Below are 18052 nucleotides of genomic sequence, written 5' to 3'. Positions count from 1 at the left end.
CAGCTTCTTCCACTTTCAGTTGGATCAGCGGCTGGAGTGTGAGATTAGTCGGTTCATGTTCTCTTTCTTTCCTCCCCCTGCCTAAATTTGCTGCTTGTGGAGGCTGGTATGTGGTCCCACTACGTAGCTGCACGGCATGACAGTTTCCCTTTCGATTGATCTCTGGTAAGCTAGGAAGCGTCCCTAGAGTATGCTTGCTCCCTATTGCAGTGGCAAAACCCCCATGTTAAATTCCAACTCCCCCACTTGTGCGGCAAGACTTGCCAATCCTTGCTCTAAAAGGCTGGTGTTTCTTTCCAAGTTCATCAACCTCTGATTGGTCACCTTCCTATTTTCCTAAACCTCGATGATGAAATTTCTAACAGTTCCTCTCATTGGGAGCGGGGTTTCTCCTCTATACCTGCACATGTTTCATTGATGCACTTTTTATTAAATGACTCATTGATGCACTTTTTATTAGCACTATAACTACCTGCAAATATATAGAGTAGGAATAGTATAGCTAAAGGTTAGTACCGGATATTGATCAAAGGAAAAACAATCACAGACTGTCTACCTTCTACTAAAACTCAATTACTATTTGAAAAACCGAATGTTTAGAGAATTTTTGCAAAATAAAACAATTTCAAAGCAAGTAAACAACTAAATGCAAGTAAATCACGGAGATAAAAGTATAGAGATAAGGGAATTCCAGGGATGTGCGTTTACAGTTATGGTTATAAAAATTCCAACTACAACACCCTAGCACAGTTCTTACTTTGATAGAACGAGTCACCTAGCTTATGTTCAGGCGATGCAAACGTTGATTACAATTAGGGTTGTCAATCCTAAATATGTAACTCCTAAAAGCTCCTAAGACCCTTAAAAGGTTCTAACTCTCAATTAACAGTGTCATTTTAAAGGAAGCTAATTGTAGTGTTTACTAAGTGGATCTAACTCGCCAACCTCCTCTCACGATTAGGTAGCCAGTTATGATAAATCATCAAGAATGTGTCACTCAAACGTGAAGCATTATCCAATTACATAGGGAAGAAACAAAGGAAGAACAAAACAGATATTAAATAGAAAAAGGAATTGTATAACTAAAGTCGTTACTAACACATCCCTAGAATCCTATGAGTTTAGTTACACATGATTGAATAAACTAAAAGCATAGATTGTAGAGAAGGCAATGAAAACATAAGGACTAAAGCAAATAAAACCTCAAAGGTAGAATCCTTGTAGCCTTGATAAACTCTTGAATCCTTCTTCAACCCATTGCACAATGAAGTACTCTAACTTTTAAGCTCTGGAAATATTTGGCAAAAAGAAGATCTTTTTTTATGAAGCTTTGGGGAGTATTTATAGGGAGAAAATCGCTCCTCTTCAAATAAGGAAAAGGGTTGCAAAATATGGTAAATCTTGGAGAGAAAGTAGGGCAAATCTGCTCTCCACTTTTTCCCAGCGGGCCGCTTCACCTTGGCCAGCGGTCGCTATGGGTTGATACGAGGCTTCTGTCTCTTGGGCAGCGGTCGCTGCACTTGTTTCAGCGGTTGCTGGAAATCATCCCGTAACTCTCTGGACTCTTCGTAGCGGTCGCCATGCACTTCCCAACGGTCACTGGGCGTATCCTTTCTTCCATGCACCACTTTCCCGGAGCTGGCCGCTACAGGCTTAGCGGTCGTTGGGCGCCAACGGTCGCCGGCTGTGTCGTAGCGGACCGCTGAACATGCAGAACAGCTCCAGATTTCCAACTTCGAGTTTAGACTCCATTTTTAAGCTCAAATATGCACAATTCTCACAAAACATGTCAAGATACCAAAATAGATAAAATATGCAAATAATGGACATGTAATGCAACTTTGACATTCAAAACGAACCAAAAAAATGGCCTTGAAACCGTGCAAAATCTGAGCGTATCACTCATACATAATTTATTGTTAATTAATGTAAACTAATTTTTTTGTAACTAAATTTTGAACTTAATTTCCTTTTATAATATTTGATTTTTTACTCTTATAGCATATGCTTACTTTTAATGTTCGTAATCTTTACTGTTCTTCTCTCCATCTTTTACCCTTTGGTTGTCAAATTTAGTTTTTTCAATTATTTCTTTTTATTATTTATATATATTTAATAGAGGGTAGGGGAGCATTAGAGTGACACCATATTTAGATTGACACCATATTTAGATTGACACCATAACACTATTCCTAGCCTTTAGATCTATAAGATGGATGCCTAGAATTAAATTTCGTGAATAGAGTGCAAATTGCAGTCTACCTTATTCGAAATTGCAGGCGTAGGTATTTTAGTCATTTCCGAAAATTTGAAATTGAATCAAATTAGGAATATCCCCAAAATTTAGCGTGACTCTCTATCTCCCAAAAAATAAAGTAATATGTAAACTGCAACATTGTCGTGGTAACACTGCAAGATTCAATGCAATAACACTACAATCTGATATCGTTTCATAAAACTACATCTGGAACAAAAAAAATAGCGTAATATATAAACTGCAAAATCGCCTTGGTAACACTGCAATATTCAATGCATAACACTGCTATTCTGTATCGTTTCATAAAGCTACATCTAGAAAAAAAAATTATGTAAACTGCAAAATCGGCGTTGTAACACTGCAATATTCAATGCATAACACTGCAATCTGGTATCGTTTCATAAACTACATCAGGAACATGAAATTCTGATTTTTGCCCTTAGCGTTTTAAAATGATTAAACTTAATTAAAATTAGCTGCCACATGGCAGCTTGAGAATCACACGATCTTTAGATCTAAAGCCCTAAAATGGTAATATGGTGTCACAATAAAAACGGTTTTCATATTAATACATCCCAATACGAGTATTTTATTTTGATAAAATATGTATCACCAGCCCTTTTTATTTCCTAAGTCTTTTAGAAAACCCACTTATGAGTATATTATTCACACCTAATCCATGTTATCACGCGTTGTGATCGACTATTATGTTTGAAGTTCGTACCGAGTGGTGAATGAAAATAGTTCTGTTAAAGTATTTAGTTTTTCTTATTGTCCGTTTGAGAAGACCGAATTATAGATGGAAGTTTAAAGACTTTTTACATCGAGTCCAATACTAGAATAAAAATAACGACACAACTTCTAACTCCGCGAGAGCCGTGCCATGACACGCTCGCACTGGATAGCCACATCAGGCAGCCCCGTCCCACACCCTCAGAACCTTGCTCGATAATCATGTCTTGCGCTCCTGTTACCTAAATGAAAGAATAGGTCTTGTGTTAAATACACTTTTTGACATCAAATCAAGAGAAGACGTTTGACAATATTGCACCACATCTAGCACGTTTTCCAAATGACAGCGCAAGTCTCTCGAATGACGGTTGTACTTGATAGTCGTCATTTTATATGACAAGACATAAGATTCTTGCTAAATATGGTAATGAGAATGATGGATGTGACAACTTACCCCAAACGGTAAAAAGTCCCTACACTTTGGACAATACTTTTTTTTATGAAATGCTTATAACCATGTATTTCCATGCACCTATTTCCTCTATGAATACTACACCCACTCCACTCTTAACACTTTTGTTCTACCACAAAAATCTCCAAATTAAATTATCTCAAGGTTATGATGTCGGGGTTTGGTGCCCCTTGCACAGCGGAAGACTCGTACAAAACAAATAAATTAGATACGGATCTATTTGACCGATTATGCGATTAATCAACTCACATGTTAAATAGATAATTACATTCTAGAACACAGATAATTAAATCCTAGAACATGAATTCTATGGTTTAGAGTTACCATTTTGATTCTCCAAAGAATCGTCGATTGCTTGCGCCTTCTCCACGATGATCTTCAATACTAGACCACGGATCTTCTGACTGGTTCCTGAACAGTATCTCGATATCAGGGTGGGCTGATCTTATCAAAATACTAGGACTCGAATAAAGAAGACAGAAAATTCCCACGGATGAGAGCTGAAGAAATTTCGAGCTCATCTACTAATTAGAGTGGGACGAAAAATTTCATAATGAAATTAATAATATTTCTGTCTCATTTATTCTCCTATTTATATTAAGTTCTTATTGGGCCCAGTCACGGATCTATGGAAAGTTTTGGATATGGCATCCCCCAATTAGCTTTTTACTAATTAAATTGAACCCACAATTTAATACAAGCTTATATTGGAATATTACGAGCAGCCACTACAGAAGTAATATTGCACTGCCCATCCAAATCTGAAATTATAAGTAATTCAGGCTTCCGTTTTGTTTGTCGTTTATTTCCCGCGCTTAAGATAGAAATGTACATTAATTAATTAATGGTTGCTATTGACTTAATTAATTAATATCTTATTAGTTCCAATAGTATAGTTAGCAAGAAACACATATTTATCATTCATGGAATAATTAAATTTCAATTGTCCAGTTTTCCGAATAATAAAACCTTGTTCGAGCTCCTTTTGAGGACATTATTAAGCCAGACTTACCAGGCGCGCGATTCAACATAATAGCAATCCTAGCACCGCTAGATATTAATCACCATTACCCAATATATCAGGATTATTGGGTTGCGAAAAACCCTCACCATTTGATAAGTCAAATTAGTGCATAATCAATATCGTATGCTCAATGCTAACTTATGTAGATTAAGAAATAGTTATTCATCAAGACCTAGTCTTTTAGTAGATAGCATACAGACACGTCTTGCTGTTAGATCCGTTCAGTGCTATACCACACCAATGGCATCATATTTTAGTAAGGCTTAGAAATAATCGGACTGACATTGCAGCCTTTCACGATAGGTAGTCTAAGTCTATCTGGGTTGTGAAATTATTCTTTCTCTTTTGCAAAGCATTGCATAGAACCGACTGTGTTACCTTAAAGTGGACGACGCCCACAACCAGTCTACTAAGCAAAAGACTTAGACTTTGTTTGCTTCTTATACATTTAAATGTTTAATCAATATCTTATAAATGCACAAGCAAAAACAATGTAATAATATATTGATTTTATTAGTGCAAACTGCTCGAATAACACTGAATCGGGTTAAAAGTGGGTTGTAGAGTTTTTCGTATACAAGCAAGATTCTATTCGTGCTTATTGGTGCTCGAAACATGCTTTTCAGTATATCAAACCTAACAATCTCCCACTTATACTCAAAACATGCTTTCGAGTATACCCACTGCCAAAAACTCTCCCACTTATACTCAAAGCAGGTCTTGATGCTAGATATATCGAACTACCATTCATTTCACATCATGTTTGAAACATGTTGCCACAAAGGCATATTTTGTGAAATAATATGCTTGGTTGTTCTCTTATCATATCTTTAATTAATTTCATCTCTCTATGTGATTAATTAGCTTATGATCTCGTGTGTCCCTTGAGTTAGCATTCGCTAGAGTAATTAAAAAAATACTCATAGGCATACTCAAACTTACGATCAAAGCTATTAGGAAGTTGTTCCTAAGGTAAACACATATTATGAGGATGACTTACTCGATCACTGATTAGTCGTAAAACTAAGTCAGTGTAACCCCAAGGACATTATATGAATGACTGGTAAACTAGAATATAGCGATTAGTCTTTCTCAAGCACTATGGTATATTCTTTACCTCAATCAAAGTCCTTTGTCATGGTTAATATGGTATACACTTGCTACGCATAAGCACAACTAATATCAAACTTTTAGTATACATCATAGCACACATGAGACATCTATCTTTTAAACTAGTTTCATAATTCTTGATCTCACTAAGCGTCAAACGACACTTGACTAGAGACAAGACAATTCCATCTTCAAAAGGTATTAACATTTTCATGGAATTTCTAATGCTAAAATGTTCCAAGCAATGTATAGATATAGGATTCCTAAGAGAATCTCAACATTCTTTCTAGCAATCTTAAAAGAACTAAGATGCTAAGAATGTAATTAGTTTCTCTCAAATCCTTTATCCTAAACTAGGCAGCCAACCAGTTTCCTACGCTAGATGTCAATCTTAGTTGTTTGCAACTTTGTAGATTTCATCATCATAGATTACCACTAATACCATATTTAATACATTTTGATTATAGCACTCTTAAGGGCACAACTCAAATTTCAAACATTTGACAATTTTGTTAAAACACATATATTCTGATTTAGATGTTTGCCTAAGACCACGAAGATCTCTATAAGCTTCTAATCATGTGTTTCTGGCCCTTTATTACGTACCTATTAGGATGTTCTATGTAGATGATTTCCTCAAGACTTTTTATTTATAGAATGTTGTCTTTACAATCATAATACATACATTCTAATTCATGTAAGTTCTAATAGACAATATGATCGAATAAAGCCTGGCATAACGACAGTGAGAAAAACGTTCTCATTGGGTATAGCCTATTGTCATTGTCTAGCCCTTTTGAGATCCACATTTACACTTGCAGATTTACTAGCTCCCACTGACTGACACAACCTATAAGTAGTATTTGCAAGTCTTGTAAAATATGTTGTCTATATTAGATTGTAGTTTGGAATCTATCACCTTTTCAAGGATGAATATCAAAATAAATCAATGCTACATTGTAGTTAAAGGGATTATGCTCAAGTTAATCTAAGACTGAGTGTTACGATACTCTTAGACCCATGAACTTGTTATGTTCCTTAGGAATGCTCCCACTATCATATGGTTCTTACAATCTCAGGTACTGAAGTTGATCTAATTACTGCAAAAGTTTCTAATGGTATGACTTCTTGGTAATGTGGAAAATCTGATATCTCTCTGTATCTTGAGAGTTATCATGTTGTTAGACTTTTAGTTCTTTTCTTGATCTTCATACAATAATTCTATCTTTGAAGATTACAAAACTTATATCCTTATATCATTAGGGACAAACTTAAAATATACCTCAGTACGCAACTCCAATTACTTGGACACCTTTCCAACACGTGTTGGAACAACATTACACCTTGAGATGTGCTAGACTAGAGTCACTCTAGTCCACAACTCGTGTTTTGTAGAAGGTGCTGATGTTGATAGTTTCTTTAAGGTGTATCTCGTTTTATTTAACGTTTATCCCATCAATGATAAGTTTTTAATGAGTATAACTATCACTTAATCAAACTTATCTTAGAAAGACTTTGATTCCTTCTATATAACTATCTCATTCTTAAGAAGAATGCTTGGATTCGTCAATGGAGATTGGACTCCCACTACTGATCATAACCCTTCGCTCGTCTCCTTATGGTGTAAACCATCGAGGCTCGTTAGTCTTTCTATGTTGCACTTCTGTAAGTTTTCTGAATCTCTTGATAAATCAAATAATTCTAACTTACAGTGCATCAAACAGAGATTCTCAACTCTCAAGCTATTTAACAAAATGTTAAAATCTTGATAGTTTAGATCAGTTTGAACAATTGCTAAGTATTTTCTTGGCCTTAAAACTAAGAGTCATAAATACTTATCGTTCATTATTTTAAGAAGTTGATGTGTTGTTTAATACTCAATCTTATTGTAGTTATATTGCTTTAATACTATGATGTCTTAAGCATCAACCATAAAATAATAATTGAGCATTAATAGCTCCCACTGCAACAAATGCCTCACTGGATTAAGATCTCTTACTTAGAAGTTGCATTATCATGTAAGTCAATGTCCTTTTTAAATGAAGTCAATCCAACTTACAAAGCATCTTCACTTCGTTTTTAAACAAACATTGATGACAATTCAGGCTCCCTGATTTCCATATCTAGTCTTTTGTTCAAGTGAACTAGGACTTAGGAAAAGTGTAGCCTTTATGAATTGGTCATCTATCATGTTACTTTCCTCTAATAGTAATATAACGACTATCATTCTGAAGGTTTTCTACTTTTCAGTTAACCTTCTTGTAGTCATTTCTTATTACTTTAGGCGATGACTTGAGTCAGATAACTATTTGAGTGATCAAAAGATTCCTCAAAATATTCTGTTACTACAGGATATTCCAATCGAATCATCTTGACAGATTCTATTGATATCCATCTTTCATCGTCATTAACCAAGACTTGTCTCACTACTTGAAGGAAAATAGCTTGACCTTATTCCTTAAAGAACTTGTCAAGTACATGCATAATGCATTCTCGAACATTCTTCGCAGAATTATGTCGAGGAAATGGAGGACACGAATCATTGAGTATAAACTCTAAGTTTTCTGCGATGAGAATCTTATCCATTTACGTTTCCAGTCTACATAATTTTGGCTTTCGAGTTTATTTTCTTTAAGGATCGCAGACAAAATATTGAATGACATAATGAAGATTTGGCAAATAAACTTATTATCACATACTTATGTTCAATACATAATCGCAAATAACCACAAAACAATTATGTATCTTTCAACTATAAAATTAAAACTTTGTACCCTCAAGCAGAGGTCAATGCGCATTAAAATTTTAGCATTTTTATATGTCACAACACCGACGAATAGTCCAGAGACCGCAGTACGGCATGGCCGCCAAATGTTGCCTAAGCACGACCATCAGATTTAACATTACAAAATCTTATTTCTACAACACACTCCCATAACAATGCTTGTAATTTCTTAGGATTATTGTCCCCACAGCATGGGTGGCGATAATATTAGAAACTACTTTCTAGTTCATACTATTTATATTTGAGAAGTGTGCCCTTGCAAACTTGCTATTTCTTAGGATTATTGTCCCCACAGCATGGATGGCGATAATATTAGAAAATGGCTTCATAAATTTGCAGACCAATCGATGGAGACCGTATACAACGCACTTGTTGAATTTAGCACTTAGATATTTTATATGGTTTTTGCATAATTATCAGATAAGCAGATAATCCACTTAAAATAGATAAACACCAAATAAACAGATAAATCCATTTAATGCATGGCATTTAAACACACAGAATAATTAAAGACAATTATTTAATCTAGTCAAGGGAGACACAATTAAATAATTAAGTTTTATCTTGGATAATAATTATCCAAATTTATTTAGGATTTATCAAGATAGAGTTAACTATATAAATCCACTTAGGATTATTCTAGATTTTATTTCGATAAAATCAAATCCTACAATTCATGATAACGTTGATCTAGGACTATCATTATTTAAATCGTACTACGATATTACTATTTAAAAACAATTCCATCATAATCCATAAGATAAAAATAAAATTCTATCAACCATGATTTATACAAATCTTAATTCTATTTAGAATATATCAAACATTACTTAGGATTTCTTAGATAAATAAATTTATCTAAATCCAATTAAATAAGGATTTTCTTATATATCATTAACATCCTAATCTATCTAGGGTATAAACCCTAAATTCATAGGATAAGAATAAAATAATATTATCATTATCTAAATCCAACTAGGATTCGTCTAGGAATAAATCTATATAAATTCATAGGATATAGATAAAAACTAGATTATCATTTTCCAAATTTAACTAGGATTCATCTAGGAATAAAATCACTATTAAATCCATAAAAAAAGCAAATAATCTAATTAATCCATGATATAATTCATAATTAAATCTTATACAATACTCCCCCCGTCCCGGATAATTCGTCTCACTTTGACCGGACACGGGTTTTAAGAAAGGTAATGAAAAGTGAGTTGAAAAGTTAGTGGAATGTGGGTCCTACTTTTATATATTAGTTTTATAGTAAAATGTGAGTAGGAATGAGTTAGTGGAATGTGAGGTCCACTACCAAAAATGGTAAAAGTGAAATGGGACAAATTATGTGGGACGGACCGAAATGGAAAAATGTGACAAATTATCCGGGACGGAGGGAGTATATCCTAATCAAAATTTGGAAACAATCAAAAAATTGGCTCTGATACCAATTGTTGGGGTTTGGTGCCCCTTGCACAGCGGAAGACGTGCAAATTCTTCTTTCTCTGACATTGCAACCTTTCACGATATGTAGTCTAAGCCTATCTGGGTTGTGAAATTCTTCTTTCTCTTTTGCAAAGCATTGCATAGAACCGACTGTGTTACCTTAAAGAGGGCGACGCCCACAACCAGTCTACTAAGCAAAAGACTTAGACTTTGTTTGCTTCTTATACATTTAAATGTTTAATCAACATCTTATAAATGCACAAGCAAACACAATGTAATAATATATTGATTTTTTTCGTGCAAACTGCTCGAATAATACTGAATCGGGTTAAAAGTGGATTGTAGAGTTTTTCGTATACAAGCAAGATTCTATTCGTTCTCATTGGTGCTCAAAACATGCTTTTCAGTATAACAAACCTAATAGATGATTCAAGAGAGCTTGAAGAGGATCCAAATCTCAATACCATCTTTCTTTTCTCTTTTCTCCAAGGTAATTTTTCTTTCCAAAACTTCTTTCACTTCATAGTCGTTGCCCGTTGTCATACCACATTCAAAGCATGAACATTTAGAGTTTAACATGCCCAACACCATCGCCTTATTCTATGCCGTGAACTTGGGAATCACCAATGCTTATGACTACTTAGTTCATGACAAACTTTCTTATCCAAGTAGCTAAGAATCACACATATATCCTGATGGTTGGGCGAATTTTTGATGGTAGTAAATGCAGGTAATGAAAATATAGATCACGACACAAGGAATTACGTGGTTCGATTTACTGAGGTAAATCTACGTCCACGGGAAGAAAGGAGGGCAAGATTGTATTGCTTGATCTGGTTTACAGCTTACAAATACAGACTTGCTATATGATCTTTGATGTCTAGAGAGCTTTCCCTTTAGTCTATCTGATCTAAGTTCTATTTATACATTGAACTAAGATCGTGGCTTGCATCACCACTAACTAGGTCGTGGCTTACATCACCACTAACTAGGTCGTGGCTTACATCACCTACTAACTAGGTCGTGGCTTACATCACCACTAAGTAGGTCGTGGCTTACATCATCAGTAATTAGGTCGTGGATGTCGTGGAGGTCATGAGATCCTGCATGGGTCCACTATCTCTTTGTTTGGTCCGCTATCCTGCATGAGATCCTGCATGAGTTGACACCACTATCTCCCAGTTCGGTCGAATAATGAGACCGAACTGCTGAACTATTGCTGAGCAGCTTTTGCCAATCTGAGAGTAGAGCTTGATTGGTCGGCTTTTACCGAGCTGTAGGCGGGGGCCGAACTCTTTGGTAATGCCGAACTGATACTCTTCCTTGGGGACCGAACTGCTGAGCTATTGCCGAGCAGCTTTTGCCAATCTGAGAGTAGAGCTTGATTGGTCGGCTTTTACCGAGCTGTAGGCTGGGGCCGAACTCTTACTCTTCCTTGGGCTTTGGGCTGTCACTGCTATTGGGCTTGTTTAGTACGTACCCCATCACTACCCCCCCCCGAAAAGCGAAGTGAATCACTTCGGCGAAGCGAGTCACTTCGGCATTCTGGATAAAGGTACGGGGGAGGCTGACGTTAGGGGACGTGCCTTGCGCGTGACTGCATTAAATGCGACAGTAAAATCCGGCCGTTGAATCCTGAAAAGGTGGGATTCGAAACGGTGCGATGATTTTGAAATCTTCTCCGAATCTGATAAATACGTCCTTTCTCCATCAGTTGAACACTTTTGCTATTGCTTCTTCTGCATTCTCTCTCTTTTGCGTAAAAATTTCCTTCCGCTTTCAAGAATTTCTTCAGAATTTCTTCAGACTTTCAAAGAGTAAGAACTATGTCTTCTTCTTCTTCTTCTGAGTCAGGTAGCGGTAGGAAAGGGGATAAGGGGTCTTCTATCCGGAAAGAATCCGGGGAGAAGACCGTAGAGTATTTTCACAGCATCTTGAGTAAGGATACTGTGATATCCCTACACGAAAAATATTTTTTTCCTGGGGGGAAGGTTGCGATTCCCGACGACCTTCATAGGGCTGACTCGCCGCCGGAGGGTTACGCCACCGTTTATGAAGCCGGCTTGGAATGCGGGCTTCGTTTCCCTCTTCCCCCTGCCTTTGTAGAGCTGCTTGATTTTTTCCAACTCCCTTTAGGTCAGGTGACTCCGAATTCTTGGAGGCACTTATCGGCCTTTGCTGCCGAACTGCGTAGGCTAGATAAGGATCTGTCTCTGAGGGCAATCCTTAATTTTTTCCAGTTTAAAAGAAAAGGATCTTGGTTTTACTTGATCCCTTTACAGCCTTTTAGGGCCTTCTGCAAAACCAAGTGGCCAAAGTGGCAACATCGCTTCTTTTTTTATAATAGGACAGCGGCTCCGGGCTTTCCCTGGAGAGGGCCGAAGTCCGTGATTCCTCATCCTCGGTTAGAACCGTTGGACGAGCTCGAGGGCGAGCTCAATAAGATTCCTATGATTAGGAAGCAGTACCTGGAGTCTGAGCTCGTCAAGGGCGACTTCGTGTTCGACTCCTCGTCTTCGGACGAAGAGACCGAGGGTGAGGAATTCTTTTTTGTGCCTTACTGCTTTTGTGGCGAAAACTAACCTTGCTTTCTTGCTTTTTGGCAGTGAACATGCTAAATAAGATTAGCCGCAAATCCTCCGAGCTTAAGGAGCCGGAGAAACAGAAGGCTACCAGCTCGGCGCCTGATGCCGAGAAGAATCCGAAGAGGCAAAAGACCTCTTCTTCGGATCCAAAGAAGCCGGAGTCCACTTCGGCAAAGGGGAAGGGGAAGACCCAGAAGCCCCCAAGAGCGCCGGAGAGAGACATCGTCTTGGCGCCCCCTTCGGAGCATGTCTGTGAGCCTTTTGCATGGCCAACGGACTTTGCCGAGGTAACTTCTCTTCTTAATTCTTTGGCTTTGCTTCCTTCCTGTATTTTTTGTGGTGGCCCCTGTTGACTCTTTCCTTTTTCCATTTTCAGAGGAACGATATGCTCTCCAAGCTCGTCGCCGTTGAACTCTCCAAAGCGTCCAACGATTATGCTGAGATGCAGAGGAAGTTGGCGGCTGCTCGTCACCAGGCCGAACAGGCTAAGGCAGACTTCGAGAAGGCCAGAGCTGCTAGGATCTCGGCCCAGGATGAAGCCCAGTTTGCCAAAAACCAGCTCGTCATCCAGCGAGAGCAGACGAAACGGAGGGATGCTGCCGCCGTGGTTGCCCAAGGGGAGGTTCTCCGTGCTTTCGCGGAGAAACTCTTTCTGAGCAATCAATTTTCGGCCTTTGTCGGTGATCTGCTGAAACTGATGGCCGATAATGCCGAGCAGGGGCCCGAAGTCGTCCTGCCGTTGTACGACCGAGAGATAGCAGCTCGTCTCCAGAGTCTGCCGCTCCTTGAGGAGCTTGCTTCGTCCTCGGTCCTGCTTTCTGCTGACCGAGTTCGTAGTTGCCGAGCTGACCGGGACGAGAATATGGAGGCTATCTTTGCCTCCTTAGGGCCAGTTTCACCCGCTCCAATTTTCCACGGAGAGGGTGAGACCGAGCAGCTTGATCAGCAGACCGGAGACAGGCAGGCCGAGCAAGAGGTGCTGCTGATCGGTGATGGGGGCACCGAGCAGGCTGGGGGGAGCAGGGAGGCCGAGGCTGAAGCTGAGGCAGACAAGGAGAAGGAAGCTGAACCTCACCGAGGAGCCGGAGACGAAGCTGGCGGAGTATGATTTCGTCTCCCTTCTCTTAGTTTAGTTTCTTCCTTGTTGTAAAATGGCCTTGAAGCCCTCCTTGTGTAAAAAAACTTTTTCTTATGAATGAAAAAATTCTTCTTTCTGCACTTGTGTCTTCGTATAGCTTTTCGTACTCTCTTTTACTCCTGTTGTGGTTTACTACCTGCTCAGTAAACTGAAATGCCGAACTGACATAGGCTGCTTTGTATTCTTAACTCTTAAGGAGCTGGAGGTACTTCACTGGAAGCGGCTGTACTCTTCCGCTTTAGACGAAGCTGAGAAAAAAGCCATAGCTGACCAGATGAAGAATGACGAACTCTTGGCTTGTTTAGTGAAGCTGGAGGCCGACAATAAGGACTTAGAGTCCGAAAAGAAAGATCTGGAGGCCGAGCTGAATACTGCCGTCGCTGAGAGGACTGCGTATGAGGATTTCATCAGCAGGCGCGGGGGAATGACCTTCTCTGAAGTTCAGGAACGAGTTGACGAACTGTGGGAGGAATATCATGTACTCCGGAGGAACAATGCGCCGGAGAGCTCGGCTTGCCAACAAGTCGTGAAATCATTGCGGCGTTGGGCTTCTCGGTACGACATCGTTCTTTCCCGGCGTCCTTCAATCGAGAGATTCCTTAGGCATTTCCCGCCAACAGATGCTCGCACTCCAGCTCAAACCTCTGATTCACTTGCTCAAAACCCTACTCCAAGTCAGCAACGAACTCAGGAGCAACCGGAAACGTCAAGACGAGAACGGACTCAGGAGCAACCGGAAACGTCAAGACGAGGACGGACTGAAGTTCGTAGAGGAGCTGTGATTATGAGTGAGCAAGATCAACAAATGATTCGTGAAGAGACTCTTCGCCGCCGAGGTGCTAGAGCTTCCCGGGCTCAGGGAAGAGGCGGTAGGTCGATTAGAGCATCTCGTCGACCTGCTTATTCTTCAGCTGCCCGGAATGACCGAACTCGGCTTCACGAGGATTTTGTGAATAGATGGCTCAACTTTAGCAACCAGAGACGGTAGAATAGTCCTTTGTAATAGCGTAACGCCTTCTCGTAGGGCAGCGGAGTTGTATGCCGAACAAGTTTTAATAAATGAAATCTTCATTTCGCTTCTATCACTGCGTATTTACAGCTCAGCGAAAAAATTTCATCGTGTTCGTCCTCGGTCTTATGAAGTAAACTTCTTTGACCGGACTCGTCCTCGGTCTTATGAAGTAAGCTTCTTTGACCGGACTCGTCTTTGGTCTTATGAAGTAAACTTCTTTGACCGGACTTGGTCCTCGGTCTTATGAAATAAACTTCTTTGACCGGACTCGTCTTTGGTCTTATGAAGTAAACTTCTTTGACCGGACTCGTCTTTGGTCTTATGAAGCAAATTTCTTTGACCGGACTTGGTCCTCGGTCTTATGAAATAAACTTCTTTGACCGGACTCGTCTTTGGTCTTATGAAGTAAACTTCTTTGACCGGACTCGTCTTTGGTCTTATGAAGTAAATTTCTTTGACCGGACTAAGCTTGTGTCCTAATTTGGCGAGTTTTATCGCGTGGATCGGACTTTCCCTTGTCCTAATTCGGCGAGTTTTATCGCGTGGATCGGACTTTCCCTTGTCCTAATTCGGCGAGTTTTATCGCGTGGATCGGACTTTCCCTTTGTTGCAGTTCGTTTCAGACGGACTGCTTGTTTCTTAAGCTGAATTGTGGTCTTGTATCCTCCTTAGAAGCTTGGACTCACAATCGTTGGCTTATATATGTTCTAAAAGGGGATCAGCCTTCGAAGAACAAGATACCTCAGTAACATTTGTAAGAGACGACACGCACATAGACAGACAAAACGCACATAGACAAACAAAACGCACATAGCCAAGCAAAACGCACATAGACAAGCATGAAAAACAAGTAAAAAACAAAGAAAGCACATACCCCTAGGACCGAACTAGACACAAGACTGACTGACCGGACTGTCTCTTACAAATGGAACTTCTTGAGGTTGGAAATGTACCATGTTCGGGGTACTTGTTCTCCTGACATGTGAGTCAATTTGTAAGACCCTTTGCCGAGGACTTCTGACACCCGATATGGACCTTCCCATGTGGGTTCGAGTTTGCCCAGCTTTTCTGCTCGGCTTACTTCGTTGTTTCTCAAGACGAGATCTCCCACTTGAAATTGCAGCTTTTTCACCCTTTGGTTATAATACCGGGCTACTTGCTCCTTGTACTTGGCTGCTTTTATGCAGGCCAATTCTCTTCTTTCTTCGGCAAGATCTAGTTCGGCTCTCAGTCCGTCCTCATTCAGTTCTGCTGAGAAATTAAGAGTTCGGGGACTGGGTATGCCGTTCTCAACCGGAATCACGGCTTCAGTGCCGTACACCATCGAGTTCGGCTCCGGTGTGACTTCGGTCATTTCGCCTGCCTCTGACTCCGGCTGCTGTGATTGCTATGCTTGATGGTGCCGAGCTGATTGCTCGGCACTTTTAAGCGCAATCTGCAAACACTCTTGCTCTTTTTTGATCACCTCGGATGACCGCTATCCCTCCTTTAGTGGGGAAGGAGTTCGGCGAGGAAGCCTCTGATCGCTATGATCGGGCTTCTTTTTGTCTTCTCTGGATGAGCTGTCTAAAGACCGTTTTCGACGGTCTGCCTCATCGGCACGAGAAAACTGGTCCGCAATGTCCCACATCTCTTGAGCTGTTTGCGGACTGCATTCCACGAGCTTTCTGTAGAGAGCTCCGGGCAGGATTCCATTTTGGAATGCCGAAATGACAAGTAGATCATTGAGATAATCTACTTGTAGGCATTCCTTGTGGAACCTCGTCATAAAGTCGCTGATCTTTTCGTCGCGACCTTGACGTGTAGAAAGCAGCTGAGCCGAAGTGATTCGGGCTTCCGCTTTCTGAAAGAACCTCCTGTGGAAAGCATCCATTAGATCTCGGTAAGATCTAATGCTGCCTTGGGGGAGGCTATCGAACCACCTTCTTGCGTTCCCGATAAGCAGCTCGGGAAACAGCTTGCACATATGGACCTCATTGAGACCCTGGTTCACCATGTTATACTGATAGCGTCCCAGGAGTTCGGTAGTTCTGTGGTAAGGGAGTTCGGGTGATATCGTCCGAGAACGGAGTCTTCAATGCTCCGTACATGGCGAACCCGACATCTCTTCGGTATGGAGGAGATGGAGTTCTCCTGTGATTCCGGTACCGAGGAGGAACAGGAACATGTCGGGGTTGAGGATTCTTCTTCCTGGAAGACACGGCACTACTGCGGTAGTGACTTTCATGTCTGGATGAGGAGGGAGAATCCACCGTTTTCGTCTCCGGCTTTTGGCCCTTTTGCAGGAAAATTAAGAACTCTTCCTGCTTCTCGGCCAAAAACAACTTGACAGCCTCGTTCAAATCGGGCTGCTGGGAAGACTCGGTGCGATGAGTCTTTGAGCGGTTTGTTCCTTCTCCGTGAGAACTGGAAGTAGATTTCTCCCGAGGCTGTTTTCTAGACCTGCGGGCTGGACTAGCTTCCTCATGGTTATCACGAACGGTATTATGGGTGTTACGTGATCTGGTATGCATTTTTTTTGGTGGAAGAGGATCAAAAACTCGCTTTTATCACAGATTTGGTTCTCATGTTCCCACAGACGGCGCCAGTGATGGTTGGGCGAATTTTTGATGGTAGTAAATGCAGGTAATGAAAATATAGATCACGACACAAGGAATTACGTGGTTCGATTTACTGAGGTAAATCTACGTCCACGGGAAGAAAGGAGGGCAAGATTGTATTGCTTGATCTGGTTTACAGCTTACAAATACAGACTTGCTATATGATCTTTGATGTCTAGAGAGCTTTCCCTTTAGTCTATCTGATCTAAGTTCTATTTATACATTGAACTAAGATCGTGGCTTGCATCACCACTAACTAGGTCGTGGCTTACATCACCACTAACTAGGTCGTGGCTTACATCACCTACTAACTAGGTCGTGGCTTACATCACCACTAAGTAGGTCGTGGCTTACATCATCAGTAATTAGGTCGTGGATGTCGTGGAGGTCATGAGATCCTGCATGGGTCCACTATCTCTTTGTTTGGTCCGCTATCCTGCATGAGATCCTGCATGAGTTGACACCACTATCTCCCAGTTCGGTCGAATAATGAGACCGAACTGCTGAACTATTGCTGAGCAGCTTTTGCCAATCTGAGAGTAGAGCTTGATTGGTCGGCTTTTACCGAGCTGTAGGCGGGGGCCGAACTCTTTGGTAATGCCGAACTGATACTCTTCCTTGGGGACCGAACTGCTGAGCTATTGCCGAGCAGCTTTTGCCAATCTGAGAGTAGAGCTTGATTGGTCGGCTTTTACCGAGCTGTAGGCTGGGGCCGAACTCTTACTCTTCCTTGGGCTTTGGGCTGTCACTGCTATTGGGCTTGTTTAGTACGTACCCCATCATATCCTTTAAGCAATCAATCAAGAACCATGAACTTTTGATAAATAAGAATAATATCGAAAGTGAAATCGAGGACTTAGCTTGAAGGGGTTCAAAAGATGAGCACCG

Source organism: Salvia splendens, chromosome 2 (assembly GCF_004379255.2).
Source record: "Salvia splendens isolate huo1 chromosome 2, SspV2, whole genome shotgun sequence".
NCBI classification, from domain to species: Eukaryota; Viridiplantae; Streptophyta; class Magnoliopsida; order Lamiales; family Lamiaceae; genus Salvia; species Salvia splendens.
This window is presented reverse-complemented; position numbering follows the sequence as displayed.